The sequence below is a fragment of the Salvia splendens genome, chromosome 11 (assembly GCF_004379255.2).
Source record: "Salvia splendens isolate huo1 chromosome 11, SspV2, whole genome shotgun sequence".
In the NCBI taxonomy this organism is placed as follows: Eukaryota; Viridiplantae; Streptophyta; class Magnoliopsida; order Lamiales; family Lamiaceae; genus Salvia; species Salvia splendens.
In genome coordinates this window covers 17,438,054-17,456,442 of record NC_056042.1, presented here as the reverse complement: position 1 = coordinate 17,456,442, position 18,389 = coordinate 17,438,054, and the positions used below count along the sequence as shown (strand labels likewise).

Genomic DNA, 18,389 nt, shown 5'->3' with positions numbered 1-18,389 from the left:
TTAGGAGCAGAGAAGATTGAGCATAGGGTGAAAATCAAGGTCATTTGAATATGTCTCCTTATGTTTGGGTAGTCTGAAGCAGGGCAGCCAAAGTGACGTCGTTTTCTGATAGTTCCGGTACGCCTCGGCCCTAAACTCCTCATTCAACATCCGCTGCTCCACCAGCAATGTAACGATTCCCAAGCAGACCCCATTCGCCATCGGCCTCACAAACCACCAATCGTACTCCACATTCCTGTTAGAAGTGAGAGTGATCAAGCCGCTGCTAACAAAGTTGATCAAGACGCTACATGTCGAGTTGATCAAGCTACTGCTGACAAAGTTGATCAAGTCGTTGGATGCCATGTTGATCAAGCTGTTGATCAAGTCGCAGCATACCGAGTTGATCAGGCTGCTGCGCACAATGCTAAGGTTATTGGGCGTAGTTATCGGTACATGGCGACGAAGCAAGAAGCACGTGATAAACAAACCATGGCCTTTGCGCTAAAAGAACCAATCCGAGAACTCGCACAAGTTATAGCTGTGATTGAGCTGAGCACGCCAGCTAAGGTGGAGGACCACCGTTATACGTGGAGAGACGTGTTGCTCAATGGAATAAAGAAGAAAAAGACTTTGTAGAGTTAGTTAAAGTAGATTGCAGAGTTTGTTAAAGTAGATTAGTACAATGTTCTGGATTGTTCGAATCAAGAATATATGTATTGTATCTGGTTACATTCAACGTAATGAAAACACATATGAAGTTTTCTTGCTGAAAATAAATCATGTTGTTATCATCTTTCTCCTTTATGCTCCATTTGGTTTCCTTTCATGGTATCAGAGCAGGATTCGTATAATCCTCACTCTTCACCTCAAATAGCTTAGCATTAAATTTCAGATCTGAAATGGCCGAAACTAATGAGGCCATACCAGTGGCAACACTGCCACCTATTTTCTCCTAACTTCCTCCAATTTCAGTCAAGCTCACTGATGGAAATTTCCTCATGTGGCAGCAACAGGTTGATGTTGCTGTGTATGGCTATGGCCTAGAATCATTCATCACTGGAGAAGAGTATCCACCACCATAGCTGATGGCAGGTCGTGATGAAGAGACCATGGTGCCTAATCCAGCATACATAAGTTGGCAGAGACAAGATAGGAGAGTGGTTGAATGGCTTCTTTCTTCCTTATCAGAGAGTGCTCTTACCTTGGTGGTAGGACTGAGGTCAGCAAGAGACATATGGAGTGCTTTGGAAACTAACTATGCAAGCCGCTCCACAACCAAAGTGATGCAACATAGACAACAAATGCAAAACTTGAAGAAAGAAGGAATGTCAATGACTGATTTTCTCAGTAAAATGAGAACTTATTTTGATCTGCTGGGTTCCGTTGGTTGCAGGATTTCTGAGGCAGAGCAGGTTCTTCACATTCAAGGTGGCCTTGGACAAGATTATGATCCAGCGGTTTGTGCAATCACCTCCAGAACAGATCCATGAAGCCTAGGTGACGTGAGTGCCTTCTTGCTCAGCTTTGGAGTCAAGGATGGAGTCAACTAGAAGCAACTCCACCAACACTGATGGATCTCAGCCCACCTTAAATCTGGTGCAACAACATCCTATCCAGAAGAGAGAGCCTTAGATCTTCAATAACAACAGATCTGAGCAAGGAAGTGGAAGAGGATTTGGAGGAAGATTTCATAGGGGAGGCAGAGGTGGAAGAGGCCTTGGCAGAGGAAGCAACAAGATCATTTGTCAATTGTGTGAAAAGCCTGGACATTCTGCAGCAAAATGTTGGCATCGATTTGAGCATAATTACACTCCACCTCAAGTGCAATTCAGAGGAAGCTCAGCACACCAACACAATCAAGGATCTTTCAATCCCTCAGCACATCTGGTTCAATCAGTGGCCAGATCTCCATCAGGTTCATTCTCTGTTGGGACTCCCTCTGAATTTATCTATGCCTCAAATGCTTCTTCAAGCTGGTATCCTGACTCAGGAGCAACACATCATGTTTCTAATGATTTGAGCAACCTCAACTTGAGCAATGAGTATACTGGAGGTAAGAATCTATTGCTTGGAAATGGATCTGTTGTTGATATTAAAAATATTGGTGAAAGTGTTATTAAATCTCACTCAGCTAAATCTTCCAGAAAACTACACCATAAGAGCCTTTTACATGTGCCTAGCATAACTAAAAATCTTTTGAGTGTTTCTAAATTTGCTCAAGACAATTCTGTCTTTTTTGAGTTTCATCCAAATTTTTGCCTTGTTAAGGACCTGAGCACCTAGGAAGTTGTCCTCAAAGGAACCCTTGAAAGAGGCCTATATCATTTCTTAGTAGATCACTCTCCAATCAAGCGGGGCAAAGTCCCCATTTCCTATTCCAGTTCAGACATTCCAGTTGTTCACTCCTTGAGTCTGTCCAACTCTTCTTCCAGCAGCAGTTCTGATCATGTTTCTAGCTTAGATTTGTCTCTATGGCATAATGGACTAGGACATCCTGCTTTAGATATTGTCAAACTTGCTCTCAAAAGCTGTAATATCCCTTTTAATGCAATGAAAGCTTCTTCACTTTGTTACCCTTGTTGTGTCTCTAAATCACATAAACTGCCATATCATCAATCACTTTCTCAACACAATGCACCACTTAATCTTGTGCATAGTGACCTTTGGGGACCCTCTCCTGTCAAGTCTAGAAATGGTTTTTCTTACTATGTTTCATTAATTGATCACTACTCTAGGTTCACTTGGATTTATCTTCTTAGGAACAAGAGTGATCTTGCTATAGTCTTTAGAGAGTTTAAAGCAATGAGTGAGAATCTTTTGGAATCAAAAATCAAAATTCTTCAGTCTGATTGGGAAGGTGAGTTTCAAGGGCTTGTTCCTTACCTGAGAGAGAGTGGGATAATCCATCGAGTGTCTTGTCCATACACCCCGCAGCAAAATGGCCTTATAGAGAGGAAGCATAGGCACATTGTAGAAACTGGCTTGGCCTTGTTAGCTCACTCCTTCCTTCCTCAACGATTCTGGGATGACTCATTTGTAACTGCAGTACACTTGATCAATCTTATGCCATCCAGAGTGATCAACAATATCTCACCTCATGAAGCCCTCTTTCACACCAAGCCAGACTACACATCCCTGAAAGTCTTTGGTTGTTTGTGCTTTCCCCATACTAGTCTCTATAACAAGCATAAGCTTCATTTTAGGTCTGTTAAGGGAACTTTTCTTGGATATAGTCTATCTCACAAAGGATATAAAGTACTGCTTCCAGATGGAAAGGTCATTGTGACTAGGGATGCCATATTTGATGAGTCTGTGTTTCCATATCAATCTTTTTCTTCCTCCTCCTCTTCTTCTTCTTCTTCTTCTTCTTCTTCTTCCCAGATCAATGCAGTTCCTTCTTCTTCTTCTTGTGATCATTTTCATTCATTTCCTGTTATCACTCCTTCAATTTCCCCTCGCACTGAGAACGTTTCATCAGTTTCTCCACAGTTTGTGTCACACTAGGACAATGATTCATCTCCACCAGGTCAGCCTAGTCCCATTCTTCAGCTGCATGACTCACCTGACTCTTACATATCTGAACCTCCTTCAACATCTGATCCAGCCCCATCATCCACTCAGCCTACACACTCTATGACTACAAGGTCAAAATATGGAATTTTTAGGCCTAAGATCTTCACTATTCTACTTCACCTTCTCTTCCAAAATCTGCTCTTGAAGCTCTTCTAATTCCTAACTGGAAGATTGCTATGTTGAGTGAATTTAATGCACTTCTTAACAATAAAACATGGATTTTGACAACCTTCTCTTCCAAAATCTGCTCTTGAAGCTCTTCTAATTCCTAACTGGAAGATTGCTATGTTGAGTGAATTTAATGCACTTCTTAACAATAAAACATGGATTTTGACAACATTTCCTCTGGGTAAGAATCTTATAGGTTGTACTTGGGTGTTCAAATTTAAATTGCATCATTCTGGAGCCATTGCCAGATATAAGGCTAGATTAGTTGCTCAGGGATTTTCTCAGAAACCTGGGTTTGATTTCAATGAAACATTCTGTCCTGTTGTGAAGCCTGCCACTATTAGAATCATACTCAGTCTGGCAGTGTCTCTTGGATGAGATGTGACTCATCTTGATGTAACCAATGCATTTTTGAATGGTGAGTTGAAAAAAGATATTTGCATGAGACAACCAGTTGGTTTTGAACAAGGTGGCCCTCATTTGGTATGCAAGCTTAACAAGGCAATCTATGGCTTGAAGCAGGCCTCAAGAGCCCGGTTTTTCACAGTACAAGCTACGCTACTCAAGCTGGGATTTTCTCAATCTAAATCTGATGCTTCGATGTTTATCAGACAGAAAGTGTCACGACCGCCCTTTAGGGTTTATAAATGCGGACGATCGTGATTAAATGAATTTAGTAAACAGACGAAGAGAACTAGGGTTTCAATAATGAGTTGGACCAACAATTAATATTCAAGGAATACGACCGAGAGTTTGACATAGACTAGTAAAATCCCAAGTATTCAATATCCAAACAATTTAAGTTACAGGCCCAATAAATGATAAGTAAAGGAAATGTCACAGCGGAAACGACCAAGAGAAAGAGTGACGTCATGTGTGAAGACACAACGACACCCATAATTCAAAGATAAACAATTCATTCTCCAATTAACTTACTCAACACCACCATACACTCGTCGCCGCTCAACCTGCACATAAGGAAAACACATCCAGGGCTGAGTACTATAAAAAAAATACTCAGTGGGCTCATGCAGAAAACATTTTCAACAAAAATATTACTCCCTCTGTCCCATTAGAAATAAAACGTTTTCCTTTTTAGTCTGTCCCATTAAAAATGAAACGTTTCTAAAAATAGAAACAATACTCTCTCTACTTTTTCTTCTCTCTTACTTTACTCTTTTTTCATTAACTCACAAAAATCAAACACGGCATGATAAATACAAATTTCATTCCCATTGATAAAAGTATTTAGGACGATGTCCTTAATCAAAGAAATCCCACCTCGAGTTCTTAATTCACAAGTATTTTCTTGCCCTTGGTATCACGTTTCGCTTGCGAGGATTTACCTTTAGCATTTAGATAACACATAAATCAACACCATAAATCAAGTAACGAGTAAGATGCATGCATCATAAGGCTTCAAGTATTTCATTGATACGATTATGAATTCTTCCCAATTAAGACTTGGTCTTTTCGATAAATTTTAATTAATTTCAATCCAACCACAAGAAACAAGGATATAAGCCTCCTAGCCCAACCAACAAAATTCATTTAGCCAAATTTTTAATTTAAAACAAAGGCCCAATAATCAAGTAAAGTAGAGCTATTACTCTCAAGCCCAAACCAAATTAAATAAAAGGCCTCAAAGAAAGTAATAATATACTCCAGAGGGCTACGATCTGGTAGTAGTGTGGTTTCACATGGAGTAAGCAAGTGTGCACAGAGAAAACTAATGCAAGTGCTCGGTCAAGACACCACGCTCCTTAAATCCACTAGATCACCAGGTCCAGGAACTCAAGAGAACACATAATGTTTTTGTCGTTGGACACACTCGACTCCCCTTCAAAAATAAATCCCTCAACCCGAATACTATAAATTAGCATAGGGAAGCGGGGTCGATCCCACGAAGATGGATTCGTGAAGTAGTGCTTAGAGACTCTGGAAACAAGCGGCTGCTGCCACGCAAAAGGGTTGAGAATTTTAACTACCTCTAGATCTAGGCACGAAATGTAAATGCTAGACCTAAGACACAGAAAATGTAATAGAATCAGACTTCAATACTGAAAGACACATTTTACTTCCTAGATTAAGTAAACGACTAACTAACTAAGACTAGACAGGGAAAATAAAACAGTAGGGACCATGACTCCAAATATAGCAAGTACGGCTAACGCTGCAAATAACAAACTCATGCTCCAACTAACAACGACATGCAATTTCCTAACCGATTCAAGCACGCAAATGGAGAAAACAGAGCATATATCTAGATTCGAACAGAATATAAAGATTTGGATGCCGGAAACTTGCTATGAACTGGAAATACATCAGATCTACGTAAACTAGGCAAAATGAAATGAAAACACGTAAACTAGGCATAAAATTAAATAAATCTTGCTCAGATTCACGTCGGGTGCTTAATCCACTCCGGATCCAAGCGATCCGAACCCAACAACAGACACAATCGACTCCATAACTCCGGTTTTCAAAGATCTGCTCCGAATTCAAACAATCACAAACAACTCCACAACACCAGCGAACTCAACCCTCCGATTCATCCACAAACAGACTCCGATCACCCAGATCCAACCACAAACCTGCATAAATTCAGAAAACAACTGCGAAACGCACCCAACTCGAACAATCCAACTCCAAAATTCTGAAAATCAACATAACAGACGTAACAGAAAATCAAACTTGTATTAAAATAAGAGAATATTCGGTAAAAGCAAACAGAGGTCCGAGCTTCGAACAACGAAGCTCGGCAAAATCAGCAAAGTATGAAAGCGGAAATTAAATTGTTTCTTCGCCCCCCACCGAAGGACGGTGTTACAACCCAATCGAAAATATATGAAAGGTCAAAGTAAACCCCAGTGCATGACCCCCCTGAATCTCCCCACGAAAAGAACCCAAGTGTGTGAAAAGTGAACTAATCTACAGGCTGTTAGCGAGGCCTCCAACCCAGAAGATTCCTCCAGCGTGCATACTTCTGCCTTTTATAGACGCGGACATAGCCTTCTAGGGTATTCGCAGAAATCTCTATTCTACCCTTCAACTCCGAGGCTTTCTCCGTCAAGCAATTTTCCGCATAATGTCAATTCATTCGCCTATTTCCAAGGTCCACGCAACTGTCCTCCTCCTTTCCTGGACCTGGCGAAAATCTTCACACACCTGGCTTAAAACGTGCGTTAGACCCAGAAATTTTACAAATTAAAACCCTAGACCTATGCATGAAATTAGCCTTATCAAACTGCTCACACTTAAACCATGCTTGTCCTCAAGTATGAAAGACAAGAAAAAGAAATAAGGCGAATTTCTATGCACGGTTCCCAAGAATGACTCTACAAACAAGATACTAACATAAAAACAGACTCCTAAATCTAGACAACTACAGACTCAGAAAAGAAAAGAACACACAAAGAACACAAAACACAACAAATAAGCATGCACTAGTTCCAACTTTTAGGCAACTGTCTCCACAAGCTTAAGTTCTCTCTGATCGTCTACAATCTTCAAACCCTCATTCTTCCTTCGTCGACCTAAACGGTCCGTCAGTTTGTCAAGAAACCTATGGATTTCCTAGCGGTTAGGTTCGCTCGATCACTCATTCCTTACCAGGGATGTTAGGATAAAAACGCTCCAAAGTTAAAGTTACACCACTGATGCGTTGGGTTATGGGAGTTTCTCCTTTTTATCATCTCATTTTTCCCTATCCTCTTTTTTTATATTCATGGGTCAGGTAATTTTTTACTTCCTGCCCTTAGGTAATTAACCGTCTTTTTCTTTTCTTTTTCCCAATTTCCCCCTGGACTTCGTCCAGCTTATACCTCCGAATTTTATTTTATTTCTCCCCTGGACTTCGTCCAGCTTATACCACCAGTTCCTGGACTTCGTCCAGCTTATACCTCCATAACCCATTTTTTCTCCTTTATACTCTACTCCCTAAGCATCAAGTGGTTGCCCATTTTTCACATGTTAGCTCAAAGCGTTTATGCTTATAACTCACTTTTATAGTAGGGCTGCACAGCTAGGTTATCTAAGGCATTTTCCATCGTCCTTACTTCATTCAGACCGATTTTAGTTTATTAAGGAAAAAGACATCAAAGTTGACTTGCATCCTTTCCTCAATTGCTCTTACTAAGGTAATGTTTTCCTTATTGTATCCACTAGCTCATGCAACACGCAATACACAGAAATAAAAAAAACTGAAGACTCTAAGACTCTCATTCACAGAAAAAGAAAAACAAAACAAAACAAATACTGCACCTATTCCCTCCCCCTCCCACTTCACTCAAGCTTGTCCCCAAGCTATCCTAGTGAAGGGGGAATATGGAAGTATAAACAACACAAAACAGACCACAAAACAAACAAACAACATTCTAAAAACAAAACAAACTTCCCACACTTAGACCGTACACCGGGCTAAGTGGGAGAAAGCTCAACAACCAAAACCAAACATGCAAAAACAACACAACCCCTTCTCACACTTAGACCAAAGATTGGGCTAAGTGTGGGAAGGTGCAACACATAGATACAGAACGAAGCATGCTGGCACAAATAATCATAAACAGAAAGCAATAAAAGATGAAAAGTAAAAGTTACTTGGGTTGGGGGAAATCAATTCGGGGTCTGGCCCCCTCGGGAGCCAAACTTGGGCGGCACGGCCTGTTGGGTTACTTTAGCTTTCTTTCTTGCCGGCGACTCCGGCTTCTCTGTCATCTCTTCTGTCTGTCTGGGTACGGTCTTCTTCAAGGTCACGGGTCTAGTGGAAGATGGGGTGGTTAGAGGCTTGGTGGCTTGTGGCGGCTTCTGGATAGATAGATTTCCTGGACCTAGCGCCTTGGATCAGCCACTAGGTGTAGGAAGTGACTTTGGCACGTCCGGGAATTTCTCGCGCAACAACTTCATCATTGTCATTATTAAAGAGACGGCATCTCCCATCCTATCAGCGTGCCTCGAAGACGCTGCCACCAGAACAGTGATGCGCCCCTTTAAGGCCAAGACCTCCTCTCTGCTCATCCCGATCTCTCTTTTCATCTCGTCTACCTCCATTCTCATTCCGGCGACCTCTTTTCGTACTCTCTCAATCTCAACATTGTCCTTTCCTTTACCCCGTAGGGCCACGATCTCTTCTCTCACCATTTTAATTTCGGATCTCATCCATCCAACCTCCGTTCTCATTTCTTCCACTTCAATCCCACTACCTGTTTCCACACTCGCTACTTCCTGTTTCACCTGCACATCTGACTTGCCAACTTCGTAAAAACAGACCTCCTTCCCCTGCGTGATTAACAGCCCCTTGTTGAAGAAGTAATCCATGTTGAAGACCTCCGGGGATAGACACATCTTCACTTCCCGGCAAGACTTGTGGATCCTCATAATCACATTGCGCTGCAAATAAGCCCCCAGAAGATGGCATGTTTATAGGTGCCTGGAAGGGTTGGCAGTTACTTGGTGGCAAGCTTGGGCTAACCAGTAGCCCAAGTGGACACGCACTCCCATGGCCATACACCAAGTAAAGTACAAGTCGGGGGTTGTCAAAGCGTTGTTGGCGGTTCCCATCCTATTCTCGATATGGTGGGCTTTCAAAAAGCTGGTCTTGAACTGACCCACCCTTGGATGAGTCACAAACTCCCATGCACTCTGTGTCCTGAAACCTGGCGTGAACTTCGGCGGACCAACCATTCTTTCGTTCCATAAACCTTCGTCGTCCTCTGTTCGCGTCAGCAGACCCATCCGTAGAGTCCATTCACGGATGGTCATCACATGCTCTCCATTGAAGAGGCGGAAGTTGATGGACTCGGCATCCAAGTCAGTGGTGGACTTAAAACGGAAGGTCAAAAAGAATTCCCGTGCCAAATCTATTGGAACTTCGGAGGTGCTGTGCTTAAGCAACCAGTCAAAACCGATTGCGTCGATATACGCTCGGAATTCATCGTTGCTCAAGATCTCCTTAAGTTCGGCCGAATCGTACATTTTCCCAGATTTAGCATACTTCCCCACAGCACTCTTTTCCTTATATATTGCTGTGCGTTTTGGGTCTGTGAACTTTCTCATCTTGTCCAGCAGCTCCTTGGTGATCCAGATTTCCGTCAGCTCGAAGTTGAGCTCTTCTTGTTGTTCCTTTTCAGAGCCGCTGGACCCATCAAGGCTTCCGGACTCAGCAGCGTACGGTACCTTAGCAGGCGGAAGGAGAGAGGGTTCAACGGACTTCCCTTTTGCTTTCTTGGTCGAGGAAAGAACAATCTGTTTTCCTTTCCTCTTCCTCTCGACCGCGTGGTGGCGCTCCTCCTCGTCGCTCTCCCCATCGCTAGGTCTAGGAGAGATTACCTGCTCAGGGACTGCGGGCTCTAGACCCAGCGACCCTTCTTCTGTCTGTGGGACGTGTTCCTCGATGTCATCACGTAAACTCCGATGAGCTTGCCTTCTTGCGTCCCTTGCGTCAACAGGTGAATCGGTCCCGTCAGGGACATCAGTCAGATCCACCATCAAATTCATCCCGTCGCTGATGGGTTCCTGTACATCTCCAGAAACGAGGGCTTCTCCCTCCTCAATCAACAATGGGGTTGCCCCCGTGATGTAAATAGGGGTTCTACCCCAACCGAACCTTCCTCGTTCCCCCTCACTAACACTTTCTTGGGCTTCATTGCCCTTCTAAACAGTCTCATAAACACCAGGGATTCCCCCCTCTCCAAACTTCTCAAAAACAGGGGTTTCCCCCTCAGTACGACTATCAGCAATAGCAAAAAGATCCACACCCACAGATTTAGGTAGGGTTTCTCTCTCAACAAAATCCACAGTGGCAAGCACAAGGTTCACCCCCTTAGAGATTCCAACTACTTCATCCTTTAAAACAGGGGGTTCCCCCTCAACTACAGAATCTAACATGGGTTCACTTTCAGCCAATAGTTCCAGCCCTGCCGCCAGATCTGCTTCTTCCTCGTGTTTTTCTGCGGCGGTTGTCTCCGGGACGGCAGTGGTGGGTTCTGCAACGGACTCTGGTTGGGGTGTTGAAACCCCTGAAGTTTCCGGTGGTGGTGGTATGGCAGATGTTGAAACAGCTGGTACGGTTCCCCCCATCGCAGATGCGAACATGGCAAACGCCTCCATCGCTTTTTCCGGCTCCCCAAGTTTTGTAGTAAGTCAGCCATGAACGCCGCCGCGTTAGAATCGGCGGATCTTGAAGTGCTTCCGGTACTCTGTTTATTGTCCATGAAGAATTCTGCAAAATTTTCACAGAAACTCGGACGAAATTTTCTTTGATTAGGGGTTAGAGAAAGAAAACCTAGAGAGAAATTTGGGGAATTTCGAATGCAGAGAGAGAGTGAGTAATGAAAAATTAAAAGCATCACACGGTTATTAGCTGATAGATATGGAAGAGGAGGGTTTTGCAGGCATGACGCTAGCGACCGTACGCCTCCCCATAAAAGTTGCTTTTGAAATCCGAACCGGTGCCAACTCCCTCCAATATTTACTCCTCAATTCCCTGCCCTAATAGATACTTTTTTTTTTTTAAACACCTTTACGGTGGAGGGTTGAGTAGGTCCCTCATCCCCTATATATCATCCAAAAATGAAGAATTCATACACAGACCATCCCAAAAGTGGACAATCTTGACATAACAGTGAAGATAACAAAGCTCATACAAAATGCATTCTTCTGTGCATCCAGATGCATTCACCATCCAAGAACCCTTACCAGAAACGGAAGTTTGGGAGCCCAATCTGATCCAACCGGCATAAGGCTTTTACCCCGTGCCGGAACCGAGACTCCCGTATATACCATCCTTGCGCCAGATTGTAATCCAACTTCCGCCAAGAAGTCCGCAGCCTTGTTTCCTTCCCTATATATATGCGAAATTTTCCAAAAAACACCAGCCAACTCTCTCCTGATTCTTCCCATCTCAACGCAGGTGGTAGCTGAACCCAACTAATCCGAGGCCAACCACCTGACTACCATCTCAGCGTCAGTCTCAATCCATAGCTGGCAACCATGTTGCTTAGCCAAAGCTACTCCTACCAAAATTGCCGCTACCTCAGCTTCCAGACTAGATTTACTACTCAGGCTTGTCGAAAATGCTGCAAGGATATCTCCAAAGCTATCTCTTACCACTCCCCCTCCTCCTGCTCCTTGAGTAGATGACCGAAAAACACCATCAACATTAAGTTTAACCCAGCCAAAATCAGGAGGCCTCCACTGGACCCTGCCCACTTTCCTTCTGTTCTCCTTCCGAGCCAGCTCATGCATGATCTCTAGCATCGGACAGCAATCCTTCCACTGGTCCGGGCCTATCATCTTGGCCAAAACCAGATTCCTCAGTTGCAACATTCTCTTCTTATCACATTCTCGGCTTCTAGGGGTTTCTCCCTATGTACATTCTCATTTCTCTCTGTGCAAATAAACTAAAGAATCAGACAAGGGATGATAACGCACAGGTGCTGATTAGATCGAATTCCCAGGGACCTCTGCCACCACCTAAACCTGAGATCCAAGTTCTCCCTTATACCCTCACACGAAGGGACCTGGGGAAACCACCTCCCGAAGTGTCCCCATACCCTCCTCACCACTTCTCCGTTGGCAAACAGGTGGAGCCGAGATTCCTCTCTAGGTTTCTCACAACATCTACATTTAGATGCCAAGTGTATTCCCCTCCATTTCAACTTCAAATCTACCGGGATTATATTGGCAAGAAGTCGCCATAAGAACATAGAAATTGAAGGGCTAATATATTTACCCCAGATTAGTTCATGTGTTAGGCGTTTTTCAGCTTTATTTCTCACCAGATTCCACGCCGACGCACTAGAGAAGTTTCCATTCCTATTAAGTTTCCACCTTCCCCTATCCTTATTACTCTTATCCACCGGGAGTTGGAGAATATCCTCAATAACTTCATCCGCTAAACCCACCTCTTCAGCCAACAACCACAGTTGCATTTCACTCCATTGATCTCCTTCCCATAAATCATTAACTTTTATATTCCGTAAAGGAATGCCAGGGGCACAAAGTTCTACAAGCGGGACCATTCTCATCCATGCATCAAACCAGAAGCTGATATTTCCGTCCCCATGTACCCATCTAGTCTGAGCTCGACACAGATCTCCCACCTTGAACAAGCGTCGCCACACAGGACTGAACGGTTGGGACCTGTAAAAAATTGTAGGAAACGAGATGGACCAATATTTTTGGAACATATATTGAGCCCATAAAGATCCCTGCTCACGAAATCTCCATCATATTTTAATACTATAAGTCTCCACCAAATCAGACAAACTACGGATCCCCAGACCCCCCTCCTCCGTAGGCAGACATACTCGTTCCCATTTGATCCAGTGAGTCTTCCTTGAGGAATTACAAGATCCCCACAAAAATCTAGCCATCACCTGTTCAATCTGCCTCAAAGCACCTTTTGTAGGCTCCAAAACCTGGAAAATATGAGTGGGAATAGCCCCAAGTACACTCTTTAAAAGTGTCAGCCGACCACCAAAGGAGAGATGCCTATGACTCCAGCCATGTATTCTTGCAGAGATTTTATCTCGAAGGAACAAAAACAAGCTTGTCTTCTTTCGACCTTGGTAAATTGGGACACCTAGATACATAACCGGCAGGCTCCCATACTGGAACCCACTGATTACTGTAACCTCCTGGGCCAAAGATACATGTTTCTTATCGAGAAAAAAACAGCTCTTCCCCATATTAACTTTCTGCCCTGACACCTCCATATAATGATTTAGACATTCAATGAGCTTTAAGATGGTCGGCCTCTGAGCCTGCGAGAACACAATAATATCATCCGCATAAGCCAAGTGAGATACGCCCATTGTATATCTTGCTGTGCGGTACATCATCTCTTTCCGCCCTAAGATCAGACTGTCAAGCGACCTCGACAAGTACTCAGCAGCCAAAATAAAAAGAGATGGGGAAATTGGGTCTCCTTGTCTAAGCCCTCGAGATGACTTAAAGAAACCTGCTGGACTTCCATTGATTAAAACCGAAAACCAACACGGAGAGATACAGTTTTCAACAAGTTTCACCCATTTCTCCGAGAAGCCCATATGTCATAGGACTTTAAGAAGGAACGGCCATTGCACCCGTTCATATGCTTTTTCCATGTCCAACTTAAGAACCATGTTTGGGGAAACCACTCCCTTCCAAGGTTCATGAAATAACTCCTTGGCTAGCAACACATTATCACTTAGCAGCCTCCCCTTAATAAAACTACTCTGATTAGGGACGGTAAGCAAAGGCAGCAGAGGGCCAAGTCTCATAGTGATAAGTTTGGAGATAATTTTATTCATCACATTACATAGGCTAATAGGCCTAAACTCTGCCCATCTTGTTGGATTCTTCTTCTTTGGGACAAGAACAATCAAAGTTGCTGCAATACCCCTTGGGATTTGAGTACCCTTAAAGAAATCTAGCACTGCCTCCACCACATCTCTACCAATAATACTCCAGCAGACCTGAAAGAAAAGCGCTGAGTAACCATCTGGGCCCGCTGCACTTTCTGGATTGATGCTAAAAACAGTCCGTCTTACTTCTTCTGTAGAAGGTGCCTCAACAAGTTGTTCCATGTTTATGTGCATTGGGAGAGACGGAAGGATATCTAGATTTGGCTCACCCAAAGCTCCCACATCATTATTCAACAAATTTTTAAAGAAACTTTCAGCCGAGTTTCTAATCTCCAGATCCTCAGTTAAAATCTGCTCCCCATCCTCAATCATGTGGATTCTGGACTTGACTCTTTTCTGTTTTACCCAGCCTTGAAAAAATCTTGAATTCCTTTCCCCCTCAGCCACCCATCTCAAAGCCGCCTTCTGTCGCCAGAAATCCTCTTCCATTTTCAGCCTCAAAAGATATTCAGCTGTGGTTCTATTCATCTCAGATCTCAGCATAGGTGAGGGCTCCTTCTCATAATTTTTCAGAGCCTCATTGGCCTCTGTTTTAGCCTTCTTTAGCTTCTCAAAGATATCCCCAAAAACAACTCGGTTCCAGATTTTCAGGCTTCTTTTCAGTCGGCTCAACTTAAGTTGCACATTGACCATTCCCCTTGTTCCAGTTTCCTCACTCCAGCATCTATCCACCTCTTGTAAAAACAGATGATGCCTTACCCACATACTCTGAAAGCGAAAGGAGTGCCTAATTCTCGGGCCAGGGAGTCGACAAACTATCAAAAGGGGGCAATGATCAGAAAGGATTCTTGGCAGATTGGTAACCCTTGTTGCTTCAAACATACTTGCCCAGCCTTCCCCAAGAAGTACTCTGTCCAACCTCTCGAAGATATCCCCCCTCCCCCATGTAAACTTAGGGCCATCAGCCCCAACATCCAAGAGCTGGCAGTCACTGATGGCTTCTGCAAACTCCATCATTTCCCGAGTTCTCTTCCTCCTACCTCCCTGTCTTTCCTCTTCAGAAACAAAAGTGTTAAAATCCCCTCCCACCAACCAAGGCTGCCCATCTAACTTCGCAGCAAGCTCTCTGAGCTTGTCCCACATCACAATCCTTTCTTTTCTAGAGCATTTCACGTATGCCACCGAAACAAAGAAAGGAGCAGGTATCATTGGCGAAGTGAAACGAGCATGCAGGATCCGATCAGAATCATCCCACCCATCTACTTCCATGCCTTCAGCTGTAAAAATCCAAATTTGCCCATTACAGTTCCATCCCTTGAAGTGAAGACCAAAAATCCTGCTAAAGAAGTCCGGCTTCGGCTTTATCAGAGGTTCAATAATGGCCAAAACCATAATCTTATTATCTTTGACTAAACGCTTGATGATACTTTGAGTGTTAGTGTTTGCCACACCCCTAGCATTCCATATTAATATGTTAAGGGACATCTCAACATAGATCTGATGGAGCCATGGAATTAGGCTTCCCCTTTTTCCCCTTACTGTCCTCAGTTCCCTCCTTCCCCAGAATCAAAGCAGCACCTCTTTTATCCATGCCATACTTAGTCTGCTGCTCATCTTCATTTTCAGCATCTTCCTCACATTCCCAGTCCTTTTAATCTTCATATTCTTCAGCTTCATAGTCCCCATTTGGTAGTAATTTCGTATACCGAACTCGGGGTGAGGCACTTACCAGCTCCATCACAGAGCCTCCCGCAGATTCCCCTGGAAAAGAATTAAGCAACGAGAACCTGTTAGAACCTCCCCCTGACAAAGATAGCTCCCGACCTTCCTCCCCCAATCGGCCACTACCCCCAACTGGTCCTCTCTCCTCCGAACTCCCTCTTTGCGGACCCCCAGTCCTCCCAGCCCCTTTGCCCGTATTACCTCTTCTCCTCCCTTGAGTAAGGAAACCATCCCCCTGCTCCTGATAAGGAGAGAAAGCAGCCCCCAAACCCTTACCCCAACCCGACATCCCCACACCTCCAGACGCCCCCACCCCCTGCACTGACCTCCCTTCATTTAGCTCCTCACTACCACTCTTTTTCCTAGCTTCAAACCCTCCCACATTCTCCTTCTCCAAGTCTGAGCTTCCTCCTTCCCTTCCCTTACCATCCCCCACAATACCAGAACCAACCATCCAGATCCATCGAGGCATTTTTACCTTGCAAGGATTTGTAGTTCCTTCTCATTGGTCTTTCCCTCTCACCATTAGCATAACAGACATCTCTAGAGTGACCCACGTGCTTACAGTCCAGGCAATCGAGGGGATACGATCCCACTTTACCACTTGTCTGACCTCCCTCCCTTGCAAATTTAAGATTATCTCCTGGGGAGGGGTCTTAGATATATCTATTTCAATACATAACCTAGCAAAGGACAGCCTGGATCGTGAGATAGTAGCATGATCCGCTTGCAAAGGCTCACCAAGCAAACCTCCAATAGCAAATAAAGCAGATTGCTCAAAAAGATGAATTGGAAGTCCAATCAGGGTACACCATACAGCTGCAATAGGAGATTCAAAGTAAGGATCAAACTCTGGGGTCCATTTAAACACTCTCATGGGATGTCTATCAACAACCACACTGGCATTCCATTAGGTCCACTCAGCAATTTTACGTAATCATCAATAAGATGAAACTGAACAAGTACGTGTTTAGCATTTATATATTTCCAAGAAAATTCTCCCACAAACCTCATCCCCATAAACGCCTTTTGTAAATGTAAAGAAGAAGGAATGGAGTATGAGAATTTACCAACAACAGCATATCCAAGTTTCTCAGCTAAGAAGGAGGTTTCTGCCCCCCGAGAAGTGGATTGAAGGAAGCCCTACACTCTCCCCAGATACCCCCATCTTCCTAACCTTCCTTGGTTCAAAACTAAAATTAGATTTACCCTTCCCACCACTCCCCTCTGCCAAGGACGCTTTATAATTTCTATTACCAAACCATTTATTGTCATCCCCCTTCCCAGCTGATCCACCAAACCTCCCCCTCCATTCCAACTCTCCTTCCCCTTGATTGGCTGCTCCGAGCTTCCTGAGCCTGCCTTCCCTTCCCCTCTTCTGATCCTATCCTTCTCATTTGCAAGTCTCAGGCCTTCTTTACTTAAAGGAGGAAAATCCTCCTCACCATCCAGTCTGGGAAAGCTTTCCTGTACCCTTTCCTTCTCCCCCTCATCCTGTACCAGCCATCCATAGAGCTCTCCCTTACAAGAACCCCCTCCTCCCCCTGACTCGTTTCTACAGCCATACAGTCCTTTCCAGCAATCTCCATAACCATCTGCTCCCCTACAAAGGCCATATCCTGAAGTGGTTGAGAAGCAATTAAGTCCAGAGCCAGATCAGCAGAGGATCCAGCTGGGATCAGTTCCTTCATAATAAGAGGATCCTCTTCCATTCTCCGCAACTGAGTATTCAAGGAGGAGAGGTCCTCAAGATCCTCAACACACTTATCAGTCCACGTATCTCCCCCAATTCCTTCAACCCCCCTGTTAGAAGTCATCTCCTCCCCCAAAACGATCATCGCACCATCCTGTTCAATCGCTCTCTCAGGAATCAGAGCCAAAACCCGAACCTTCCTTCCCCCTCGTCTCCTCTGCCCAGAATCCAGATCCGGCCCTTCAAAACCCTTCGAACCCGACATCCGAAGAACCCTACCTTTCAAACCCCCTTTTCCTCATCTCCGCCATTCTCAGCAAAGGCTATTTCGGTCTTGGATGCCCAAGACGACCACGAGTTGTGATGGTTCGTGATAGTTGAGATTTCGTCCTCCCCGAGTGCCTAACCTCCGAGGATTGAACAGAACCACATAGCGGCGATTACCTTTCCCCTCAGGTTCAAGCCCGAGATCCCCATCGTCTGCCATTGGACCATGACTCACTTCCCCAACCTCCGATTCCCCCATCCGATTCCCGCCGATAATTACTTTTCCAGTTTGAAACCAGGAATCAGGAGACCCAGTAGTTCAAACAAAAGTCAGAATCAGGAATCAGGAAATTGAAATCGGAAAGCACAGAGAAAACAGAATGAACAGTGGAAACGGAAAGCACAGTGCAAACGAAAATGTAATCAAATGCAAATTCAGTCAGTGTGTGAAAATCGCACACACTGAAGGTGAAATCGCCTCAACCTCGATGATATTTCTTGCCCTAATAGATACTTCCTGCAAAGTCACACTTAAAAAAAAACATCAAACTAAAAATGAAACGCCAGACTCCTCGGGTCTTGGGTATGACAGTATCAAAATCATGCCTAAGGAGTCTGGTTTTCCAAAAATATTTTAT

At 44.1% G+C, this 18,389-nt stretch overlaps 1 pseudogene; it reads right to left on the bottom strand.

The window, feature by feature from the left end:
- The window catches only part of LOC121754534, a 52,085-nt pseudogene continuing 33,696 nt past the window's right edge, over positions 1-18,389 (bottom strand).